The sequence below is a fragment of the Colletes latitarsis genome, chromosome 12, assembly GCF_051014445.1.
Source record: "Colletes latitarsis isolate SP2378_abdomen chromosome 12, iyColLati1, whole genome shotgun sequence".
Taxonomy (NCBI): domain Eukaryota; kingdom Metazoa; phylum Arthropoda; class Insecta; order Hymenoptera; family Colletidae; genus Colletes; species Colletes latitarsis.
Genome location: NC_135145.1, coordinates 11510196 through 11536246, shown reverse-complemented (window position 1 = coordinate 11536246; position 26051 = coordinate 11510196).

The following is a 26051-nucleotide window of genomic DNA, read 5'->3' as shown; positions in this document are numbered from 1 at the left end:
TCCATCTTACGCATTTCATGCATTGATGGATGACCTTTCGAGCCGTGGTTCGGCAACCAAGGATCCAAAATTGCTGCTTTACCATGGATATCGTCAGCTGCAAGCCCCCGTGCAACGTATTTACGTGGCACAGCCGAATTATCATGGTAGACACATGATGTTTTGGCAAAATTATGGGGTGCTTCGCCTCCCATGCCAGCGTCGCATTCTCCAGTCGTCCGCCTACCCTCAAGACATCGTTCGCGTCGAGGAAAGGGTTCAGACTTTTTAATGGAGATTTTGCGGGAATTTCCCTGTGCTTTTTTAAACACTGGTACTCGTCCGCAAAGTGCGTTCGCTGGATGTAGCGGACGATTCTTTCCTTGGCTAGCTGCAATTCTGATGCTTCGACAACTTTTGCATCGAACGACCTTCGCTCACCTTGCATCGGTCTTCGTAATCGGAGACAGTATGCAGTCACGCGAAGTAGCTTACTCCAGGTTGAGAATCGGAATACAAATTCCCATTCCTTCTCTGGAGTTGCAACGTGGGCGTGCGGAATGCGCTTGCCCTCGGTCGTATCGATGGAATCAGGCGTTTTCGGCCAATTTTCCTCTCGTTGTCTTAACCATGCTGGACCAGAAATCCATAGCTCCGACTGAATAAGTTCCGCAGCTTCTACTCCACGCGAATTTAAATCTGCGGGATTTGAGCGTGTGGGAACGTGATACCATTCAGCGTTTGGGAGCATAGTTTGGATTTTGGAGACACGGTTGGCGATTAAAACCTTCCATGTCGATGCATGCTTTCTCAACCAAGCGAGTGCAATCGTAGAATCTGTCCAGCAGATTATGCGGTCCAGCTTCATCGGAAGGGACCGCTTTACGTGCATCACAAGCTCGGAGAGGAGTACAGCCCCGTTTAATTCCAGGACGGGGATGGACTGCGTTTTAGTTGGAGCCACTCGCGTTTTAGCCATTATCAATGTCGAAAAGACTTCATTGCTCGTTGTCGTTACGCGTAAATACGTGACGGCAGAGTAGGCTGCGAGGGAGGCATCACAGAATCCGTGCAACTCCACGGTCGCGGTATCTGCTCCATAACGTATCCATCTTGGAATTTTTAGTTCCTTTAAACTCCCCCGTCTGGGCGGACGACCTGGCTGCCTCCCGGCGCAGCATAACTATGCTGCGTCGGGTGCAGAGGCGCATGGCGCTCAGGGTCGTCCGCGGGTATCGGACCATGTCACATGGGGCGGCGACGGTTCTAGCGGGGATGCCGCCCATGGACCTGCTCGCGCGGTCGCACGCGGTGATGTGTCGGCACTGCGTCGACCGTCGCGCGGGGGTGGGGGCGGTCCCGGGCGGGCAGGAACCTGCTTGGGGCGATTTGAAGCGCCAGGCCCGGCAGTCCGTGTTGCTCGCGTGGCAGGAGCGGCTGGCTCTGCCAACCGCGGGGCACCGGACTGTCGGGGCTGTTCGGCCACTCCTGAAGGAGTGGCTGGACAGAGGCCATGGCAGCCTCACCTACCGGCTGGCACAGGTATTTTCCGGGCATGGCAGCTTCGGAAGATACCTGTGCCGGATAGGGAAGGAGCCGACGGCGCGTTGCTGCCACTGCGACGCTGAGCAGGACACGGCGGATCATACCCTGGAGGTATGCCCCGCGTGGGAGGGGGAGCGCCGTGTCCTGGTCGGCGTCGTCGGGCGGGATGTCTCGCTGCCGGGCGTGGTGCGCGCCATGCTCGGCAGCGAGGAGAAGTGGAGGGCCGTGGCCTCCTTCTGCGAGAACGTAATGTTGCAGAAGGAGGCCGCGGGGAGGGAGCGCGAGCTTCAGCGGCGCGCTGAAGCTCGCGCTCGTGCGGTGGCCCGAGGTCGTCGCCCGGTCGCGAGGCGTCGCGGGCGGCCGCCTCGGCGTGGCGGATGACCTAGGCTGGGAGGGGGGTCCTGAGGGGACCCTCCTCCCGCCAGGCGGCGCCGGGTCGGACCGGTTGGGGGTAGGAGTGCCTCCCCCTACCGGGCCGACGCAAGGGGTGGCACCCTCGGCGGTCTGGTGCGGCCATGAACGCCCGGCCGCCGAGGGGTGGAAACGGGGTCGCGGGCGGTTGCGAGTTGGGGCTCGCAGCCGCCACTAAACGCGGCCCCGGGACGGATAGCGGCGGGATGGAGTGGCCCCGTCCCGCCGCTATGAGGCAGTGTGTCTACTGGGAGGACCGATTGTCCCCCCGGGGGATGGGCGCGAAAGCGCGGGCACGGGGAGGATACCGGAAGAATGCTTCGAGCGATTCCCGGTATCCTCCCAAAGCGTGCCGAAGGGTCACCGTGGGGTTTTTAGTGGGTAGGTCCCGCGCCTGTCGTACGGGCGCGGGGAATCCCACACACCCCTCCCACCTCTCCCCAAGGAGGTGGGAGGGAGTCTTTCGAAGATTTTCCCCACGACAAAAAAAAAAAAAAAAAAAAAAAAAAAAAAAAGTTCCTTTAAACTACTCCAATCCGTGCAGAACGTATTCCACGTTTTCTGCGTATTCGCGGAGATTTGGTCGTCCCACTGGATTTTCTCCAGCCACTGGGACTGCATCAAAATCTTTGCGCGAATTACGACGGGTGATAACCAGCCGAGCGGATCGAAGAGCTTGGCAATTTCCGAAAACAAATTTCGCTTTGTCATCGGTGATGCCGACGGTTGAAACCGTTGGAGATTGAAATAGAAATAATCTCCAGACGGGATCCATCGTAGACTGAGCACTTTTAGTTCGGAATCCTCGAACAGGGTGAGGTCCACGGCGTGGGAGTGAGCGCTGTGGGGGATGTTTCGCAGTAACTGTGGCGAATTTCCCGCCCACTTCCTCAGCTGAAACCCACCTCCTTGCAGAAGGTCACACACTTGCGTGCGGATTTTCTCCAGCAACGGTTTGTCCGGTGCTCCCATGAATACATCGTCGACGTAAATGTCCTTCTCAAGAATCGAAGCGGCTAAGGGAAATTTTTTCCCATCCTGCTCCTTCAATTCGAGAAGGGTAGGCATCGACAAGTATGAAGCGCACGCCGTTCCGTATGTGACGGTATTTAGTTCGAACGCCTGCAGCTGTTCGGTTTCGGGTGCAAACCACACGATGCATTGGAATCGACGATCCTGTGGGGCGACAAGAATCTGTCGAAACATTTTCTCGATGTCGGCCACTAACACGTATTCGTACACACGCCACCTCGTTAACACCGAGGTGATATCATTTTGTAACTTCGGACCTACGTGTAGGATGTCGTTTAGGGAGCGACCGCCAGTCGTCCTACTGGTTGCATTGAATACGACCCGTAGTTTCGTGGTCGCACTGTCCGTACGAACGACCGCTCTATGGGGTATGTAGAGTCTAGTACGGTTGATGGGCTCGATACGAGCCATATGACCAAGAGACTCGTACTCGGTTAAAAACTCCGAGTATTCTTGACCCAGGGTCAGATTTATTTCTAGTTTCCTTCGCAGCCTTGTGAGAGCGGAGAGCGCGATGTGGAATGAATTCCCCAACGCTTGTTCCGGTCTCGGGCAATTGAAGGGGAGTCGTACTAGAAACCTCTCAGTCTCGTTACGGATGACGGTTTTTGGGAAGAAAACCGGAGTACTTCGCACTCTTCCTCTGCCTTTGTACGCAGTGGCGTCGCGGGAATTTCTTCCGATTCCCAGAATTTCCGAGTCGCTTGATCCAGCGATTCGAGTACGGTGCAATGCAACGTCCGTACTGCATTCGGGGTTGCGCCCGCTGCACTTATCGGTCCGGAGATTACCCAGCCGAACGCAGTCTCTTGGGCTATCAGACCTTCCGCAGTTATGCGACGGAATCCCGGACGCAGAATTTGTGCGTATAAGTCGGCGCCTATCAAAATATCAATGTTTTGATCAGCTGTGACGTCGGAGTCGGCGAGGGGAAGGTCACGAAACGCTTCGTAGCCGAGCGTTTTCATGGACGACGTTGCGTAGGTCGTGATTCGAGGCACGACGTATGCGTCGACCGTACATGTCGGTTTCCTATCTTCTTTCGCGCTGAGGTTCATTCCGACGCTATATTTGATCGCGTTTGTTCGGTTTCCTCCCAAGCCCGTTACCGTGGCTGGGGGTTTCCTCCGTGCGAGTTTGAGGTCATTCACCAAACTCGCGGAAATAAAGGAAGTTTCCGAACCTTGATCTAGCAGTGCGCGCGCGATTCGCGACGCACCGTGTTTTCCGTACACTCGCACTCGAGCCGCAGCCAACAACATGGGCCTCGGTACATGTGTACCGAATGTCGTACAGTGCGACGTCGTAGCTTTTGGTGTGTTGGCGCTCGGCGAGGTTTTCCCTTTTGGCCTGAATTTCCCAGGCCGCCGGGATGGGGCTTCTGAACGCCTTTCCTCTTTATCGCCGTACTCGTTTTCCGATACCGGCTGATTATTCTGAGGTTCCCGTGATATTTCGAAGTGCAGCAGGGTATGGTGTTTTCCGCTGCACCTCGTGCATGCCGTGGGGCTTTTGCAATTCATTACCGTATGGGTGGTGCCCAAGCATTGTATGCACCACCGACTACGTTTTACGTATTGACTGCGCATTTTTGCCGTCAATCGTATGAAGTTGTCGCAATTCGTCAACTTTTGCGGCCCTGTACAGAATCCGCACGACTTTGTTGACGTAGTTCCAACCTGCCTGTTGTCGTGACTCGTTTCCCGGGGGTTTTCCGCCCGGACGTGGTCTAGGACAACATTGTGGCTGCGCACGTGTTTGGAGGCGTCACCGGTAACTCGAGTGGCCTTCGTATTTCGTGCATTTTTGGTTGGAAGCCCCAAAGCTGCATTCCGCCGCTTCTCGGTCACGGAAAGCAGAGCGCAGGATTCTCGTTCCACGAACCTCGTTACGTCCTCGAACGTAGGATAGTCGGGCGAGCTGCCTAGTGTCCTCTGCCATTTCAACTCCATTTCAGGGGTGAAATGTTGCTTCGCCCAGTGCGCTAGTAGCCATTCTACCAGCTGTTCTGCGGATCCCTTTTTCCTGAGGGCAGCGAGGGCTTCTGTACAATCCACCGTGATCTGCTGCATACTAGCTAGATCATTTAGATCGATGGGGTTCATGTGCAGAAGTGTGTCTAGTAGTTTTCCCGTTACTAGACGTGGGAGACCAAATTTGCTCTTGAGCTTTTTCCACGCTTCCGGGAAATTGCGACCGACGATTTCTATAGAAGAAATCGTCGCCAGAGCCGGTCCCTCTGAGCATGCGTTTGGATGATGCAGTTTTTGCACATCTGACAGCCATGCATTATTGATCACCCCGGAGGTGAACAGATCCTCAAAGTGTTCCCACTTTCGAGGATCCCCTCCGAATTTTGGTAATCTTTGTTTTGGGAGCTCGATAGGTATACTACATTGAGCTTCCGACACCGCCGGTTTTGGATCCCCGGCGAGTCGTTCTATCTCAGTGCTTACGAACTCCACGAAATCGTGATAGTTGTTTTCGGCAGTGGTCATACCGTTCTGTTTAAAGAACTCGTATTCCTGCCTTTGCGCTGGCTGTACTAATTTCCGTACAGCCGAGTATCGCTCCGTGAGTTCCCTCCATAAGTTTTTGGCAAACTCGAGCTTTTCCTCAAGGCCTCGCACCGAGTAGTTCGCTTTTCCTTTCTTTTTGAGGTTAATGCCCAACTTATTGAGTCGGTATGCACCCTCGGTCAAGGCATCGATGTGTTCATCGAGCTCCGACCACGTGGCGTGTTTAGCTACCGCTGAAATAACCTCTTACGTGGGTAATTCCACACGTGTACGATCGTGCACCTTTTCCTGGTCCAATAAACCTCGGTTAGATCCGGCTCGAAGGACCTTATGTTAGAATAGGGAGGGTTCAAATATTTTAATTGAACGCCTCGTCTAACGGAGGTCCGGATCACGAGGGAAAGGACGTTGGAAAAGTAGTAATTGCACGTTGAATTTATTTTCGCTTCGTAGATGATGCGACGGAGCCTTTTATTGTCAAGTTTTCAGGACAAACACAAACACAGACTCTTAATACTAGGTGCGCCGGGACGGCTGGCCGGCATCTGGCCAGAAAAAAGCACCGCCGATGGGCCGACTCCTTTTGGCGGTTCGCGTCACTCTATCCTGAAACAAAAGAGACGAGACTATGCGTAAATACCGAGTAACGTGAGTCACGTTGTCCGTCTCGTTCTAAGGTTCACGCGCTCTTGGTTGTGCTTGTCGCACTCACGAGCGGGGAACTCGGCCGCCGCGTTATGCAGCTAAGCTAGCGGACTGTATGTGTGAACGTTCCCTTTAAACCAGGAAACGTTTGATTGCAGATTTGGAAGACGAGAAACGATCTCGATTTTTCCGCGACTGCTAATTTCGACTGTCGCAGGAGAGGTTAACAGAGGGAGGTTGTAAGGCTCCAACTATTTGCCTGCTCCTCGGCCGTTTACCGTCCTCGTAATGCGTACGGGCACTGTGTGGTGCAGCACCTTTACAGCGCATGCAGCGACTTGTAATTATAGTGCGTACACCACGGCGCTATACTGAGCGGTACTACGCACAGGGTCCGTACACACTGGCGATGATTGAACAGCGCTCTAACTGGTCTCTGGATGCCGGAACTCAAAGGTTGTCCCGAACACCGACTGGAGGACGGCAAGGCCACCCAGGGTATACACGCCACGAAGACCCCTAAGGGTGGGTTTGAACCGTTCGACAGTCGAGAGAGGTTCGGGATTCAAATTCGAAACCTCGGACACGACCTCTGATTGCAGCGATACGTGTCTGATTTCAGACTGACGTGGACTATAGCCACCGCTGAATGGAAATTCCGGATTACAATTCACGAAATCTTCCAGTCGCTTTGATCAGGTCGGGTTTTGACCAGAACTCGTTATCGAATTATAACGAGTTACGAAAGGAATCACGGGAAGGGATTGATTCTCAATCCATCCTCGTATTCGATTCCTTTCCTCGTTTGCGATTTTTTAATTTAAATTGTAAACGGGTTACGGAAGGAGTCACGGTAAAAGATTGTTTTTACAATCCGTTCTCGTATGGAGTCCTTCGTATTCCACGTTTAGAATTTATTCGAAAAGGTTCGAGTGACTCGTAACTATTCGAGAACAATGGAATGCCCGAGGAGCGGGGTCGTATGCCCATGTGCTCCCTGCCGGTTGCAGATTAAGAGTCACGGACGAGCTCGTACAGTCAGAATGCTCGTTCGAAGGGTGAAACCTCCGTAGAGCGGCGCTGTAGACGTTTTTTGAGTCCGTCTTTATCTAATACAAAATTGTCGTACCTTCTCTAGACATGCGCGTCGAAACTTTCGTTTCGAAATTGCGCGTTACCTGGTCGATCGCGTGAGGTCTCGAAAAAAACCCGAGAGCGGCTGTTTTTCTATCTCGTACTGTTTTCGCGTAGCGGACACGACGACCGAGGTACCTTTGGTCTTACGTACGCCGAAAAAACAATACCGGGTGACGAATTTTATTTTACTCGAAAATACGTCGAATTAACGCGATATTTAAACAAGGTACAACATTTCTGAGTAGTGATATATTGAAAATTGTTATCCAGTAAGTTTGTAAATCGGTACATTTATTATTCAAAGTAGAACATGAAATTTCATGCATGCATCGCAAACAAGTAAGCAAAAAGTTGCATATCCCACAATATCACGGTACAATTCCTCTTCAGACTGGTATTTGATACTTTGATCTTATAGAATTTGCAAAAATTAGCTACCACATCTTGCCCCTTCTGATCATACAGCCCTATTTTATAATGCGGGGTGGCCGCGTTACTAAATCAAGCGGTTGTTTTTTGGAAACTGTGGCAGATGCAACAAATTTTTTCAAATAAATAATGTATAATTTTGGGTGAACTTATTATTAGGTTTAATAAATATTGAAACTAATGCATAAATAACTTTTTATTATTAAAAATTGTATATTTTTTAATGAACCAGTTGATTTAGTTCATTATTGACTATAAATCTGTATTAAACTAATTAGACGAAAAATTATTTATTTCGAAAACAATTAATAAAATTTGAGAATTCCTAACTAAAACATTTTTTCGCATTTGTCATGTAAAAGCACTAAGAATCAAAAAATACGTAGGCCCTGCTGCAAGTTGTAAATTGTACCTTATACCTGCCTTACTTTATGACGGTCACGAAATATCTGTGCGGTATTACCTTTCGTTTTCATGTAGATTTTTTACTTATACAGAGTGTTCGGCAACCCCTGGTAAAAATTTTAATGGGAGATTCTAGAGGCCAAAACAAGACGAAAATGAAGAGTATCAATTTCTTGACTTAGGTTTCATTAAAAAGTTATTAACAAATTAATTTAAAAAATTTCAAATCATTCTGAAAAAATTATTTTTCGTTGCGGGCGTCAATTACAATAATTTTTGGTGAATAGCCCTACTTACGAAATTCTACCTATTTTCTAGAAAAAAATTCAGTACGGGCGGTACTTTAAACGCTAATAACTTTTTAACGAAGTCTCCATCAACAAATTTGTATTCTTGATTTTCGTTTTATTTTGGCCTCTGGAATCTCCCATTAAAATTTTTCCCAGAGGTGGCCGAACACTCTGTATAGTAAACCAATAGAGAGTGAGCAAAAAATAGCGTACAATCAATAATCTTAAGACCTTTGCTTTAATTCTTGAACAGTGTGTTTTAAATATATTATAACTTATGTATAATTATGTATTGTAATTTTATTTATTTGCAGGATCTTCCGATACTGAAGTACGATTTACAAGAAAAGTAATTTACTTGATGGTGAAAACTTTTTTAAGTAAACCGTTAAGGATTATTCTTCGGCATTTGGAGGAGCAACTATTTATAAGAAGTGGGTATTTCGTTCAAATTATCGATAAAGACATGGAATTGTCCATGCAATGAGGAAGAAACGGGAGGCATCCAATCGCACAGAAGAAAAATTTTTTAATAACTACACAGAATGGCTCAGTGCTACAGTAGGATTCCGTATACCAGCCGCAATTACTGAGCTATCAGAACAGAACAGTGGTCGACCTTTGCTACCGTTCAACGATTCAAGTGAAAGGTCAAAAAGACGAAAAACTGAAGAAATTCGCAAAAATTTCTCTCCGGAACAATTATCATACGCTACTCAAATGAGTCTTCGAAGTGCAAGACAAATAGATGCTTCGGAAGTTATAAAAGATATAATTTCGCCTAATTCATCAAGAGCTGCAGATTACAGGAGATGTGTGCAGAAAGTTGTTGAAACAACACTTTCTGGTGATACTGCTCTGTCACTGGTAATTGAAAATAAATTTTCCAAGAGGCAATATTTAGGATTGCGGACTACAGGTAAGGAAAATAATTGCAATCTATATCCGCCATACAACTTGGTATTAGAAGCCAAAAGAAAATGTTATCCGTCTGCAGTGGATATTACAATTACAGAGTACAGTGCAGAGGTAAAACTGCAGGTTTTATTGGACCATTCAATTCAAGGAATTTTATTAATTCAAAATGATATTATTAAAACCTTGGCTCCATCAAAAGTACGACAGATGACTTTGATTTGCAAGTGGGGATGTGATGGAAGTTCCAGTCAAAGTATGTATAAAGAAATATTTACTGTTGATGGAAAATCCGATTCAGATATTTTTCTGACATCATTTGTACCATTACAAGTTATATCCGGAGATAAAACGATTGTATGGAAGAATGCAAAGCCATCATCTCCTCGATTTTGTAGGCCCATCAAGATTCAGTTTATTCAAGAAAGTACGCAAGCAACCATAAACGAAACAACGTATATTGAAAACCAAATAAAAAAACTTGTTCCATTCGATACAATAATAGATGGGAAAGAAATTTCAATTTCGTATGAACTTGCATTAACCATGATTGATGGTAAGGTATGCAACGCGATTTCATCCACTTTGTCCACTCAACGCTGTTATTTGTGCGGAGCAACAGCAAAACAATTCAATGATGTTAATAAAATGCTGCAACAAGAAATTAATGAATTTCATCTTCGTTTTGGATTGTCAACGCTACATGCATGGATACGCTTTTTTGAATGTTGTCTGCACTTATCATACAAGCTACCAATAAAGAAGTGGCAAGCTCGCAGCGTCGGAGAAAAACAGATAGTGAAAGACCGTAAGGAAATTATTCAGCGAGGTTTTCAACTACAACTAGGGCTATTAGTAGACCGTCCGAAACCTGGATTTGGTAGTACCAATGATGGTAATACGGCTCGCCGTTTCTTTGAAAATCATCAAATATCTGCATCAATAACTGGAGTCGATGAAGATTTAATTAAAAGTATTTTCGCAATACTGCAAGCAATTTCAAGTGGCCACGATATAAATTTGGACAAATTTAAAAAGTACGCTGTTGAAGTAGCGACAAGATTCGTAGAACTATATCCGTGATACTACATGCCAACTTCAGTGCACAAGATTTCAATACACGGCCCAGAAATAATAAGTTCCGCATTGTTACCGATTGGACAAATGTCTGAAGCAGCACAAGAACACAGCCACAAATATATTAAAAGCTTTCGGAAAGATTTTTCACGAAAATTTTCTCGCACAAAAACAATGGAATATGTATTCTTGCGGCTGTTACAATCATCAGATCTATATATATCAAATTTAAAAAAACAACCAAATAAAAAATGCAAAAAATTAACGCCGGACGCTCTACAACTCTTAACTTTACCTATTACCTTTGAAGAAAGTACCGATGATGACACTGATGTGCCATCAAGTTTAGATGATACCTTTTAATAGTTTTGTTTTATTTGTGAATGGATTTGTGGAAATTTTCTTAAGCTAAATATATATGGATGGGATGCAATTAACAGCCGAAAGAACACATCTTCCATAGTTTTCGTTTTCGACATTTTTCGTGAAAAGTCTTCTCGAAAACGTTTTATATATTTATTTAATGCTTCTTGGGCGTCCTCAGATAACTGTCCGATGGGTAACAATGCAAAAGCTATGACGGCTGGTCCATGGATTACAATTTTAACTGCCGCAGAAGGCAAATTTTTAATTATATCATTCTGCGTGTGCAAAATTCGTTTTGCAGTGTGGTCAAATAAAGCCTGCAATTTCACTTCGGCAAAACACTCTGTTTTTGTAATATTACTTCTATTTGGATAGTAACCCTTAGCTTCTAACACAGCTTTGTGTAGTGGATAAAACTTGCAGTTATTTTCTTTGATTAGAGATCGCAGTCCTTGATATTGTCTCTTTGACAATTTTTATTCAATGAGAAGTGATAGAGCTGAATCGCTTCAAAGAATCGTTTCCTCAATGAATGATACACATCTTCTGTATTTAGAACTTTTCGTTGGATTTTGTAAAGTTATTTCTTTTATAACAGCTGCAGCGTCCACTTTCCCTAAAGCACGGAGGCTCATTTGAGTAGCGTAGGATAATTCTTCTACGGTTGAAGATGATCGAATTTCTGCTCTTTGTCGTCGCTTAGACCTAAAATATAAGTAAATAAGGGAAACTCAGGAATTGGAATAATAGAGGAAGGAGAATAATAAATGATTACGCAACTATACGTACCTGTCACTGCAAAATGCGAATTCTGTTCTGGGATGACCACTTTAATTGTACATATCATCCTAAATTATTTTTTAACCGCAGTTTAATCTTCCCAGCAACAATGTAATATACACGCACGCACAAACGTGTCAACGTATCTTGTATTCATAATGTTAAATTTCATAGGCCGATTTATATTATATTTTTGTAATAATATTTATAATAATTCTATGACGTCTATTCGATGTTTATAAAATGTTATGGAAAAACTATTGCTGGATATTTGTAAACAGAACGCTTATTTGCTTAACTATATTTCGGCATTAGTGTCTGGGGGTCAGGTATACCTGCATATTGGCCTCTCCCCGACTTGTAATTTGTAAGCAGGTATGAAAAAGGGCAACAAAAATGGTGAATTAGTGACTAATTGAGCGAAAGAGAGAGAAACGCGAACACACAGGAATCAACGACAAACGCGAGCATTTACATTTTTAAACATTTATTAAACCTCAAGGGGCAGACATGGGCAGCATTTTTTTGTCAAATTCTGTTGTATTGCAGTGTCAACTAAATACCCCAATTGGTTTTTTAGCTCAACTCCGCTAAACTCATAAACTTCTTCAATTTTTTGTAAATTCCTACGTCATGCTTTACTTGAATTTTTATAAAAAAGCGTTATTTATTGTATCATACTTTGTAAGTATTAATCTTTGCAATGTATCTGTGAATTCTACTTATCTTCAGCTGTATTTTCTATTTTGCCGAATCGAAATTGATGCACTAAGAACTAAGTTACAGGGTTTTGTAATGAAGTCTTTTTTTGCTGGGTTAGGTATAATTTCGATGATTCTGCTTGTAACTTAGCAATATAGAATATATAATATATGTACATGTAATTGGCGTAAGATGTTTTAGAGTTATTTTATTTAATAAATGTAATTGATTATTTATTTGTAACTTTCCCTTTAATTCGTAATCAGCGACCTCGATAACACCTATGTATCAAATTTCACGTAATTCCTACATTTCCTTCGCATATGCGTGAGCTCTATTGGAGATGATGTTTTGTTTTTTTTTTAATTATGACTTTTGATTCGTAATCAGCGACCTCGATAGCAGCTATCTACAAATTTTTAGCTAAATCGAAGAACTCCTTCATATTTTGGTCATCTTTTCGGCAATTGGGACCACTGTGCGACGTACGCGTTGGCAACACACACCGGTTTCGCTTCGTTTTGCGGACCGAGGTTTAAATTAACGCTATATTTTATACGTTGCGTCTAACCGCCCCCAAGCCCGATATCGTGGCAGAGGTTCGTACACGCCTTAGGTTGAGATCGTTAGCCAGACCCGCGGAGACGAATGACGTCTCCGAACCTTGGTCTAACAGTGCGCGAGCGATTCGCGTCGCACCGTTCTTTCCAAACACGCGTACCCGTGCCGTAGCTAATATCACAGGCCTCGGTGAGCCTGTTCCGAGCGCGGTACAGTGTGACGTCGAGGCAAGTTTCGTATTAGCATTTGAAGCCGAACTTTTTCCTCTTGGCTTCGATTTGGCCGGTCGCCGTTACTGGGCATTTAAACGGCTTTCTTCTTGTCTGCCGTGTGCATTTTTGGCTAATGGCCTCGTACTCATTTCTTCCCGCGTGTACTCGTAGTGCAGTAGAGAATGACGCCTCCCACTGCACTTATGGCATGCCTGGGGACTCTGGCAGTACATTACGGTGTGTGAGGAAGCTAGGCATTGCACACACCACTGGCGACTTCTTACGTATTGGCTACGTACCTTCGCCGGCAACACTTTGAAATTATTGCATTGCAGCAAATGGTGTGGCCCAGCACAAAATCTACACACTTCCTTTCGCGCCTGCCTGACTCGCCCGTCGTTCGCCGAACTCGACCCTTTTGGTTTTGTAACCGGGTTGGTTTCCACAACGACGTTATGGCTCATCAGGGCTTTTGAAGCGACGCTCTTTTGCCGAGCGTCACTAGGCTTCTGCGCTCGAGATTTCGTTTCGGACACGAGGGCTGCCTCTCGCCGGTCTTCGTTCATCGAAAGCAGAGCTTGCGCGTGATGATCGATGAACTTTCTTACGTCTTCAAACGTAGGATACTCGGTCGAGAGGCTGGTCATTCGCCCAGTGAGCGAGCAGCCATTCGAACAGCTGCTCGGGGGTGCCTCTTTTTCGGTGGACAGCGAGAGTTTCTGTGCAATCCACAGTTATCTGCTGCATACTAGCCAGATCGTTTATATCGATCGGCTTCATAAACAGAAGTCTGCCCAGCAGCTTTCCCGTTACCAGGCGTGGAGGGCCGTATTTATCCTTCAACTTTTTCCAAGTGTTTAAATATCGCATTAATTCGAGGTATTTGAACATAGCATAAAATTCGTTAAACAGTGTTGATTTCGAGGTACGTAACCGACCAGAGGACTCTCGGTCGCGGCGTCCGTTACGCGACACAATATAGACTAGAAAAACCATAATTTTCGGGTTTTTCCTGAAAGTCACGCGATCGACCAAGTAACGTACGAGTTCGAACAATTAGTTCAACGTACGAGTATAGAGAAAAGGTACGTTTATAAGTTAGAAAAAGACGGACGAAAGACACGGCGACAGCGCCGCGTGTCGGAGGATTCCCCCTCTCACGCGTAACTTTTGGCAGCTCGTGCTCGTCCGTCACTCTTAATCAGGATCCTGCCTTGAGCACATCGGTAATCGATCACGCTCCGCAGAATTCCCAAAATCTCCGAATCGCTTCGAGTTATTCGAGCCTTCGTTGAGGAAATATCTTGCGACACATCGGCTGATTCTATCGCCGATTCGAATAGTTCGAGTCATTCGAACTTTCATTAAGCGGACAAGCGACGTATAGCCGTAGCTTTACTGGTTAGATTGCGTAAGCAAATTCATACCAGTAACCTACGTGTAATTCCGTTTGTCGAATCAGCTAGTTAATCGATTCGGTCGTGAGTACGACCCGGTTAAAAGACTGCGGGAAACTCGTTGGTATCATCGAGTTCCCGAATTTTCCACGTATTGCTGCAAACAGCGGTCGTGCGAGAGGCATCGAGATTAAGACTCGATCCTCCCTTGGTTCTCGAACGGTCTTGCTCCCACCTATAGGGGCCTTCGTGGCGTGTATACCCTGGGTGGACTTGCCGTCTTCCAGGCGGAGCTTGGGACGAGTTATTCCAAGCCCAGCTTCCGGCGACCTGCTAGAGCGCTGTTCACTGACCGCCAGTCCTGTACGGCTACTGGGCGTAGAACGCGACTCACAAAGCGCCGTGGTGTGATAGTCTCAACGTAAGTCGTCAAATACGCCGTTGAAAGACTGCATCACACTGTGTTCCGTACGCACATACGAAGACGGTAAGGGACCGAGGACCGGGTGACGGTTGGTGCCTTACAACCTCCCTTTATTCACCCTATCCTGCGACAATCAAGAGTTGCAGTCGTCAAAGTAACGAGATTAAATCTCGCCACAACAACGGGACGATTTTAAATCCGGCCGCCTCTTAATTACCCGAGACCGGAGAAAACTCTCCGCTCTCTTAAGGCTGCGGAGGAAGCTGGATACGAACCCCGATCACGCAATAATAACAGAGCGATTCCCGATTTAAAGGGAACGCTCATATATACAGTCCACTCGCTTAGCTGCGTATCGCGGCGGCTGAGATTCCCGCTCCTGAGTGCGACAAGCACAAACCAGGAGCGTGCGGAAAAGAGTAAGACACACAACGTGACTAACGTTGTCAGGTATTTAACGCCTAAATTCGTCTCTCTCTTTCTATTCCATAACAGCGCGACGCGAGCCATCAGACCGATCGACGCGAGGGTTTTTCTAGACGTCAGCCAGACGTCCGAGTTTTTTCCCTAATTTCTTCTATCGTCTGTATTTAAGAGTCAGATTTAACGAAATAAACGGCTTAGTCGCATAAGGCGATCAAGCGAAAATAAAATTATAATTGTACCGCTTATTTTCCGTCTGTTCCTTCCCTCGAGATCCGGAACACCGTTAGGCGAGGCGTTTTCAAACCTCCTCCCCCTAACACCAAGCTTTTGGGAAATTTCGTCCGACTATCTCAAGCTCCGTCCGTCAAGAACTGACGGAAATGAGCGATACAACACTTAGCCGAAAGTTTCGGCTGAGCCGTTTATTCTTTTTTTTTTTTGTTTAATTTCGACAACGCTGGAAAGAACGTTGGCGGTTGCCAGACGTCGTTTGGACTTTGCCAGACGATACCCTGAAACAGAAAGAGACACGAATTGCCGTTAAATACCTATCGACGTGAGTCACGTTGTGTGTCTTACTTTTCTTCGCTCGCTCCTGGTTTGTGCTTATCGCACTCAGGTGCGGGAATCTCTGCCACCGCAATACGCAGCTAGGCTAGCGAACTGTATATGCGAGCGTTCCCTTTAAATCGGGAATCGCTCTGGTATTATTACGTGAAAACGAGATTTAGTCTTGTTTCTTTGGCGACTGCAACACTTGATTGTCGCAGGAGAGGGCGATTAGTGGGAGGTTGTAACGCTCCAACCATCACCCGATCCTCGATCCCTTACCGTCTTAGTATGTGCGTACGGAACACGGTGTGGTGCAGTCGTTCAACGGCGTATATAACGACTTACAATTGTGACTGTCACCACGGCGCTTTTTGAGTCGCGTTCTACGCACAGTGGCCGTACAAGACTGGCGGTCAGTGAACAACGCTTTAGCTGGTCGTCGGAAGCTAGGCTTGGAATAACTTGTCCCATGCTCCCACTGGAAGACGGCAAGTCCACCCAGGGTATATACGCCACGAAGGTCCCTATAGGTGGGTACAAAACCGTTCGACAATCAAGGGAGGATCGAGTCCTAATCTCGATGCCTCTCACACGACCGCTGTTTGCAGCAGCACGCGGAAATGGCAGGCTGACGTGAACCGAAGTTCACTGCTGAGGGGATATCTCGTTGATACCAACGAGTTTCCGCAGTCTTTTAACCGGGTTGTACTCACGACCAAATCGATTACCTAGCTGATTCGACAAAGCAGAATTGCGCGTAGGTTACTGGTATGAGTTTGCTTACGCAATCTAAACCAGTAATGCTACCGCTATACGTCGCTTGTCCGCTAAACGAAAGTTCAAATAACTCGAACTATTCGAATCTGCGACGGAATCAGCTGATATGTCACGAGATATTTCTCAAACGAAAGCTCGAATAACTCGAAGCTATTCCGAGATTATTTTTTTAATTCTGCGAAGCGTGATCGTTTATCGATGTGCGCTCGGCAGGCTCTCAATTACAAGTGACGAACCAGCACGAGCTGCCAAAATGCACGCATGAGAGGAGGAATCCTCCGATACGCGGCGCTGTCGCCCAGTCTCTCGTCCGTCTTTTTCTAACGTATATTTTTCGTACCTTCTCTATAGTCGAGCGTTCAATCCGCGTATTCGAAATTGAACGTTACTGTAGCGTTCTCGTGGCTTACAGGAAAACCCGAGAAGCGAGGTTTTTTCTCCTGCCTTATGTTTCGAACCGCGGACACGTCGACCTAGAATATTCTGGTCGATCTCGTATACCGAAAACAAAAACTCGATCTTTAAACATGATGCATAATGCTTAATTCAAGACTCAGGTGGCTTCATTGCTTCTTTGTTGTATCTCTTCTGAGGATTCCTATTAATAATACAATTCTTTATATTATTTGATACTTAATACATCTATGAACTTTTTTGTAGTAATACTTATCTGCATGATTGTTTGGTGAATTTATTAAAATTCATGTCTGGTATCCTTAGCTTTCATCGTTCATCTTTTCTTAGTACCGTTCTTCTTCGATTACCATTCGCACATTCGCAATAATACCGTTTCACTCCTGAATAGCCAATTGAATTTGGTATATTCTATGTAACATCGATACATTTTACTATTAATATGGCGCGATTGTACTTGGAATTTGATTATGTTGTTTTATCTTTTAAGGAACGTATATGAATATTGTTGTCTTCGTCCATTATTTCTGCTAAATATGAAACTGCTTGTGATAATTGATACGATCCGGTAAATAGAATTTTTAGGTCTCTCTTTGTCATGTCTGGGAAATCAAGGAAATCCGTCGCGGATATCATATTAAATGGTATTTTTTTCTGTTCCAGTGATTCGTCTCAACCTCTATTGCCAATGTATTCTCTATATGTTGTTGATTTGACATGCTATTTACTATTTCATCACGGAATCCAACATCTGAATTTAATCGTTTTTCAAATGTATTATTTAAAAAACATGCTATTCTGCAATATAAACCGACTGAATGGAGTAATTTATTGTCCATTTGGTGGTATAGTAATTTATATTTTTGTCCAATGATGCCGTGAATCGCTTCCACTACCCAGCGAACTTTCGTTATTTCGCGTGAAGCATTGGATTCTGCAGTTGTTAATTGATTCCGCTTTCCTTTTAAAGCAGGCATGAGCACTTTATACCCAGATTCTTCTAAATATGATCGTACATCACGAAACCCTCGATCAACTATACAATTATCTTCTCGTTTTATTAGTCTGTGTAAGCGATTCGGATATTGAAATACAATTTTCATTATTTCTGCATCATTTTGATTTGCATAGAAAGGTCCGAGAATATCAATAATATAACCGTTTCTCATGCAAACAGTAAAAGGTGTGCAGAGTGGTACTTTTTTTTGGCCAGAATATGATTTCCGTTGGTATTCTGTAGGATATTTTTAGATATTTTTTCCTTTAATATTTCAGTACAATGGTTCGTACGAAAAGCTAACCCAAACGTAACTAACTGAATTATTATTAACAAACGATTAACTAATTAAATGAACAACTTTTAAATGCACACTTCACACGAAACACATACACATAGTCGGCAATGCCTTTAATCGATACTCTCACATAGTGTAACTGCACTCATTCATTACAAACCTAAAGGCTGCTAACAATTCATTGTTTGAACTTTTTTGGTGGCGAATATATGTTCCGTCAAAAATAAGTGCTAGCTGGTCTGTTATATTATATAACTGTTTAGCACTAATGGACGTTCCATTTTCTATTAAATGTTGACGAGAAAATGCCGCGTCACCGAAATGATATGGTAAAATATCTTTTTCAAACGAGTTCCTAACTGTTTTACAAAAATCGGATACCTGTTGTTCACGCTCTAACCCAAAAATTGAAGCTATCATACTATTGGAATTTCCAGTAAGCAATTTAACTAAAAAGACAATAATAGCCTGTATCACAGCACGTTTTTCCGTATTTCTCATGGACTTCATCATTTCTCTAAGTTGGATTAGATTTTCCCAAGTTAATCCCGTGAATATTTTTAGACGTTCTTCTGATAATGTAAAATCACCTATTTTATCTTTAATGCTACAATCACTACTAACTGCAAGGTATTCGAAATAATCTCTAAGTTCGTTAACATCGATCAAACTGGTATTTGAATGTACGCGTAAGGTCAGCATAACATCTTCGAACAACCGTTTTTTAAGTAAATGTTTAGGGCAGTACCTATTTCCTTTGGGAACATATAGTCTTCGCCTGATAAATACCTGCTTCCTTGTCTCAGGTGGTACAGTAATAATATTCGTTTTGAACCCACAGATAAAACAATATCCATGAGTGGTAATAATCCTTGAAAATGGTATTTCGAGGTATGCAATATTTGTTTCTGGATTGTTAGGGGATAATCTGTGAATGACGTAGGTGGTGATTTGGTTGTGGAGGTTGGCAGTGATGATGGGTGAGGCTGGTAGCAAGGAGTAAGAGAGGAATACCGGGGGGTGTCGAAAAGACAAAAGAGTCACGAAAGGAACAAGCGAGTTACATAGGTGTTAAGTTTTTAGTTAAGGTGTTTTTTTGTATATTATTATAAATAAATCTGTTATTTAAAAGAAGATAATACAACATGGATGATCACTTGTATCTAATGTAAACGACGGATCTCCCATTAAAGAAGTTGTTGGATTTGACTCAAATGATGATTTATTGCTTGATTCTTCGGGTGAAGGTGGTTTCTGTGCACGTGCGTCAGATGAACATTCTCCGATTGCAGATGCTCCAGGTACAATCGTTTCGTCCAAAAAGTTTCCGGCTGTGGAAGTTTCGATAAAGAGTGTTCTGATTGAAGATGTTTCATGTTGATCAAGATTCCTCACGTTGTGGAAATTGGTCAACTGGTGTTTCGAAATTCACCTCGCGCACACGATTTTTATTTCTGTATACAAAAATACGACACATGTTGCACAATACATTACCAACAGTAACCACTTTGCTTAAAATTCTTGAAAACATCGCGGAATCAGCTTCTGTATTAATTCTTTTTTTCTGACCATATGATTTGCGTATCAATATATTACAATGAATACATCTAACGCGCATAGTTTTCCTGTCAATAAATTCAAAGCCTCTACTTGACATGTTGAGAACATGACGAATATAGGCAAACAACAAATAGTAACGCTAGCTGATTGCTTTCCGTGCTGTTTGTAATTTCGTCCAAGACTGATTCATTTCTACATCCCGTTCCTTGGAAGAAGTCATTTCACAACCGGGGGAGAGTTTGGGGTATTTGAAAAATGTAAACTGCTATTCGTGGATGGAATATTGTCCTTTTTTTATTGGTTGATTGATTCAGTTGTATGATCGCTCTCGAAAGACCACGGTTTAGCAGGTAATCACCGACCGTACAAATAATTACCTAGGGACTGCATCGACGCTAAACATAAGTAATAAAATAAATAGTCACTAGCCGACCTCTGCTGTAAAGACTGCTTAGTCTCAAGCACACTCATCCAACGTAGCGCATAACCGCTGCATTTTATAAACTGGGTTTATGATACGGCCGTCAGTTACGCTCTATTTTTGCTCCGATCACCTACTTCTACGAAGGATTAAAACGTTAAAAATTGCTTTCCAACAATATATATTCTCGCTTTGTCGATCAGGTGCGTTTTTAGTGTCTTATTACCTCAATATGCATAGGAATTTCCTAAATTCATTTCTGCAAAATGGAGTATATTAAATTGACGTCTATATACTGCTGTTCATTCAATAGAACATTATTTCTAATTATTGCTCTTTAGAAACCCATGGGGACTAGGCTACGTATATCTACATCCTTTCTTTCTTCTTCCTCGTCATTTCAACGGCCCATCGACCCGCGAGTAGTACAAACAAAACGCTATCGTCAACGTGCTCGAGTCACTACTGTTTCTTTTGAGAGTTTGTTGCATTCGGTCGACGAGAACGAACGTTAGCAGAGATTTAAAGGTACGAGCTTAAAATATTCAGACATTTAAATTAAAAAAAAGCTTTCGCGTAAATATTTGTGACCGTTCCCCTGTGGACGGTCCGGTTCGAGGGGGACGCGGAAGAAGATGGCGTGTGCCGACTCAGTCGGCGGTCGAGGGTTCGTTGTGGTGAGTGACATGGCCTGGGTTGTCGGTTTAAAACGTATTTAGTACTAACTTACAGACTAATGGTACAAGGCTTATGACTACGGAGGACGGCGCGGCGAGCGGGCGGTTGCTTGGTGGTATGAGCGTTCGGGCGCTCAGCGGAGGGGAGAGGACATACAAAAACCTACCTACGCTGCTACGAGGCCGCGATGTCGGTAGGGCCAGGGTAGGAGCTAGGGAAGAGGTTCGACCCAGTATACAGGGTTATTGGAGATTCGGAAGGTGGCGGGATATGGCCGAGGGGTCGGTACGGGACGGTAATGCAACACCCTACCTACGCTGCTACGAGGCCGCGATGTCAGCAGGGCCAGGGTAGGAACGGTGGGATAGGTTCGACCCAGTATCCAGGGTTATGGGAGGTTCAGCGGATCGGTCGCGAGAGTGCCCCTCGCACTCTCGTGTTTCCAAAAAGCGGAGCTCGTGTAGATCCGTAGTGGTTCGTACGCAATCTCTCGCCACTAAATCTGGTTTCGACAAGCAAGACACGAGTCCGCCAAATCCGGCCGGTGGCTCGGTATTAATACCCGCGCGGCGCGTAGTTAGTGGCGAGAAGTCGTGGACGCCTAGCGGCCGCGCGGGGAACCACCGGTCGCGGGGACTCGGTGACGGGTAGGATATGCGCGTTACATCCCCCCCCCCCTTAGGCCGAGGGGGGGGGGCGGCGGAGGTACTGAAGCATTTTGTACTGACATCTAGGTTTACAATATATCTTATCGACTAACTCATCGGCTATCTTAACGGCTATCTTAGATCTATACCCAGTTGCGGAGTAGTGAGGGGGGGGGGCGGTGGTCGCTTGGTTCCCCAACTTGGCGTTAAAGCCTCGACTGGCGACGCTGAAGTGGTGCTCCCGCCGCATTACTTCGTCGACGATTTGGAGTCGCCAGTCCCGGCGGCGAAGGTTATATATCTTCCTTTGGCCCTCGTGGGCTCTGGCCTGGTTCCATCTGGCCAGCTGGTAGGCGTCCTAGAGTTGTCGTAGGCGGCGGTGCCAGGCTTTGAAGTCGGCCTTTCCGGGATCGTCGGGTGCGTCCGGAGATCGGATCCGGACCGGATCTGGTATCGGTAATTCCCGTCCATAATTCAGGAAGACCGGGGTATGGCCAGTGGTGTCGTGGCGCACGGTATTGTAGGCGAACGTCAGTTCCGGCAGCCATTGGTCCCAGTTGCGGTGATCTTCGCCGGTGAATTGGACGATCATGGTCTTGATTACCTGGTTGGTCCGTTCTACCGGGTTGCACTGCGGTGTGTATGATGGCGTGGTCCGGTGGTCGATGCCGTATTGGCGGCATAGATTCGCGACCTCCTTCCCGTCGAATTGCCGGCCGTTGTCGGTTATGAGGCGGTATGGACATCCGTGGCGGAGTACGACGTACTGCTTCAAGAACCGTGCGATGGCTGGAGCGGTGGCGGTACGGAGAGGGTGTAGTTCTACTCACTTGGTGAATTTGTCCTGGATGACCAGGAGTGTGGTGTAGCCCCCTTTTGAGCGCGGCAGTGGTCCGACCTGGTCTGCCGATACTACTTCCCACGGATGTGCGGCCGGGGTAGTGTACATCTGTCCGGCGGGGGCGCGTTGCAAGGCTTTGTATTGTAGGCATGAACTGCAGCGACGGACATGGCGGGTGGCATTGCGGAACATGCCAGGCCAGTAGTAGAACGCATTTCTTCCACTCGTTCTCCGGGTTGAATCCCGCGGGTTCGGGAATGCGGCGGAACGGCCCCTCCTCGCGGAGACAGAAGTCCGGGTATTTCTTCGCGTCCTGGGCGACCGCCTCCTTGATGCGGTCGTACCAGGTGCAGCCGGTGTCCAGGCTGGCCACTTTTGGCTGTCGGGAGAGGGCGTCAGCCACCAGGTTGGTTTCCCCTCGGTGGTACTGGATGTCGAAGTCGAACTGCTGGAGTTCCAGGCTCCAGCGTGCCAATCGTCCGGACGGGTTGTCGATGGAGCATAGCCATTTCAGGGCCTGGTGGTCGGTGAGGATGGTAAAGTGGTAACCCTTCAGGTAGGCTCGCATCTTCCGGATGCCCCGTACAACGGCCAGGCACTCTTTTTCAGTAACGGAGTAGTTTCGCTCCGCCGCGTTGAGCGTGCGGCTGGCGTAGGCGATGACTTGCTCGGTGTTGTGTTCCTGGGTGAGCACTACCCCGAGTCGCTCGAAATCGGGGCAGGTGAGTACCGGAGCGATGGCAAGATGATGTCACAAGGCCTGGAAGGCGGTCTCTTCGATGTCTGTCCATTGCCAACGCCGTCGCTTCTCTAGTAGCCGTGTCAGCGGGGCTGCGAGATCCGAGAAACGGTGTACGTAGCGGCGGTACCAGGATACCATCCCGAGGAAGCGTCGGAGCTCCCTCAAGTTGGTCGGCGGCGGGACTCGGTGGATAGCTTCCACCTTGTCGGGGTCGGTTTTCACCCCTTCTGCGGTGACCACGTGCCTCAGGTATTTCAGTTCCCGGCAGCAAAAGTGGCACTTCTCGGGGTTGATCCGTAACTGTGCGTGCTGGAGTCGCTGTAATACCTCTCGCAGGTTCTGGAGGTGTTCTTCGAAGGTGCGTCCTAGCACGATGATGTCGTTGAGGTAGGCGAAAGCACGGGGCTCTAGCTTCGGTGCGATAACCTCGTCTAGCAGTCGCTGGAAGGTCGCCGGCGCAGAATGCAACTCGAACGGCATCACCCGAAACTTGTACAGTACTCGGCCGGGGACGGTGAAGGCGGTGATCGGGTGGCTATCCTTGAATCTGGCCTCCCGAAGTTTGTCCAGAGTGGCCTGGACCTGGGGCAGCGGGTAGGCGTCTTTTTCCGTCTGTTGGTTGACGCGCCGGAAGTCAATGCAGAAGCGGTGTTTTCCGTCCATCTTGCGGATAAGCACCACCGGTGAACACCGCGGGCTGCACCACGGTTTGATTATACGGTCGGCCAACATCTTGGCGACCTCCTGGTTGATGAGGGCCTGTATCGCCGGAATCCGAGGCGTGTAACGTTGTTTCACGGGTTCGGGCGTCTTCAGGCGGATTCGGTGTTCGGCCATGTGTGTGGTCAGCCGGAGCCTCTTGAATTTTGGGAGCTCCTGGTCGAGGAGTCGTCCCAGGGCAGTGTCCCGTGCTGGCGTACTCCCCTGAATGCCGGCGTGGTCTATGGAGGCGGCCTCGGGGTAGAGGGGGCTACGGCGAGTGCCGAGAGTGACGGTAAGCCCTAGTTTGCTGAGTAGATCCATCCCCAGGATGGCTGGCTGGGCCAGTTGAGGCAAGACAGCGTACGTGTGGCTTATGCTGCGGCCATCGGCAGTGGCCCGGACGGAAATTTCTCCGGTGATGGGCACGACGGAGCTATCGGCGAGACGAGCTTGGGCTTGGGTATTCACCCGGTGGCCCCCTTTCCGGAGGCTGCTGACCCGCGGAACCCCGTCACTCATCCGCCTTTCCTCTCGAGTCCTTGTTCGGGCGCCAATTTTTAACCGTTCCCCCCGTGGACGATTCGGTTCGGGGGGGGGGGGAGGAAGGTGTCGTGTGCCGACCCAGTCGGCGGTCGAGGGTTCGTTGCGGAGAGTGGAGTTTCTGTCTGCATGTTGTCATTCTCAACATCATTGTCCTCCATTTCTATATTATTAGATGAAACGTCATTGCTTGATGATGTTAAGGCATATTGTGCTATAGCAACATCTTCTTCTAAAAGCGTTGCGTCTTTATCAGGCAGACAATTATTGTTCAAAGAACTACTGCTCAAATTTATCATTATATTCTTCCGGATATTAAGATGCACCACTTGTACAGATGGATTTCGGTTGTAAGTGCCACCGAGCATTCGAGGAATGGAAAAGAAATTTTCTATGACATCTGTGTTCAATCGAGAGGTCATTAAAAACATGGCACCCTCTCTCTGTAAATCGAGCCGAAGTTGCACAGTAACATTTACTGGCTGTCACAATTCTAAGAAACAGGGCGGAGTTTTAAGTTGATTATTCGTGATAACATACCAGTTGGATATATATTATTTGATTGTATTTGCAAATTGCTTTAAATATCAGGGAACAATTCAGAAATAGCGCACTTGTTTGAATCAGGATAGGGAGCACATCTGCTGTTCAAATTATCAAACAATTCATTAAGAGTTTCAAAGAAGCATGTTGGGTTCTGCATGGTAATCGATTTTATACGTTTTATAGTGCACGCAATAAACAAAGTAGAAGAAACTCTTTGTTCAATATATATATTTAGATGCCACACCAGATATATATATATATATGTTAAAAAGCTGATGCTTTTAACGACGAAGTCCGGATAGAGGGATCGGATTTTTATTGTGGGAAGTGAGTTGGGAACGTAAGATTTTCTTTTTCAAAAAACTGTTTATTATAAAAATAAATAAAATAAACAATAAGAACTGAAGAAATTCTTGGATAGTTTTCCAATTCTGGTCGGAACCGACACGTTGAGGTAGGCCAAGATTCTGTGAACAGAAAAACACGGCAATGTGTTAGACATGTAAACACGTTACACGTATATTCGCCGCGTGTGTGTCCTCACGCTCCTGGCTTCGATATTCGAATGTATAGGAGCGGAGAATTTCGCTCGCTCGTAATATACGAGCTCGCAAGTGGACTGTATTTAATATCTGGCGTGAAAAGAATTAAATTTCCTTTCGACGCCGAACTGAGTCGATTGTCTAGTGGACGGGGATGCAAGTGGAGGTTGTAAGGCTCCAAATGCACTGATCCCGTGAGTATGCCCACGGAGTCTGTGCGTCGAGTCGCACTGCAGTACAACGGCACGACCGTCGATCTGCGGCTTCTCTTAAACGTTCCAACAGATGACCTGTTGGCCGAGAGTTGCACTGCGAAGCCCGACTGTACGTTGTTCACTGCACGAATGTACCACTCGACGTGACTCGTGACAGTATTTTGAACTACGTGGGGGCCTGACCCCACGACTCCGTTACCTCTTTGCACAGGTGCTCCTCTAAGCGTTACACCGGCGGGATCTGTAGAAGTAAGGAGGCGAAGACCGAATGTCAAACGTCCTAAGTGCACATTGACCTGACTACAGTGAGCCCACCTGGAGGTTCGC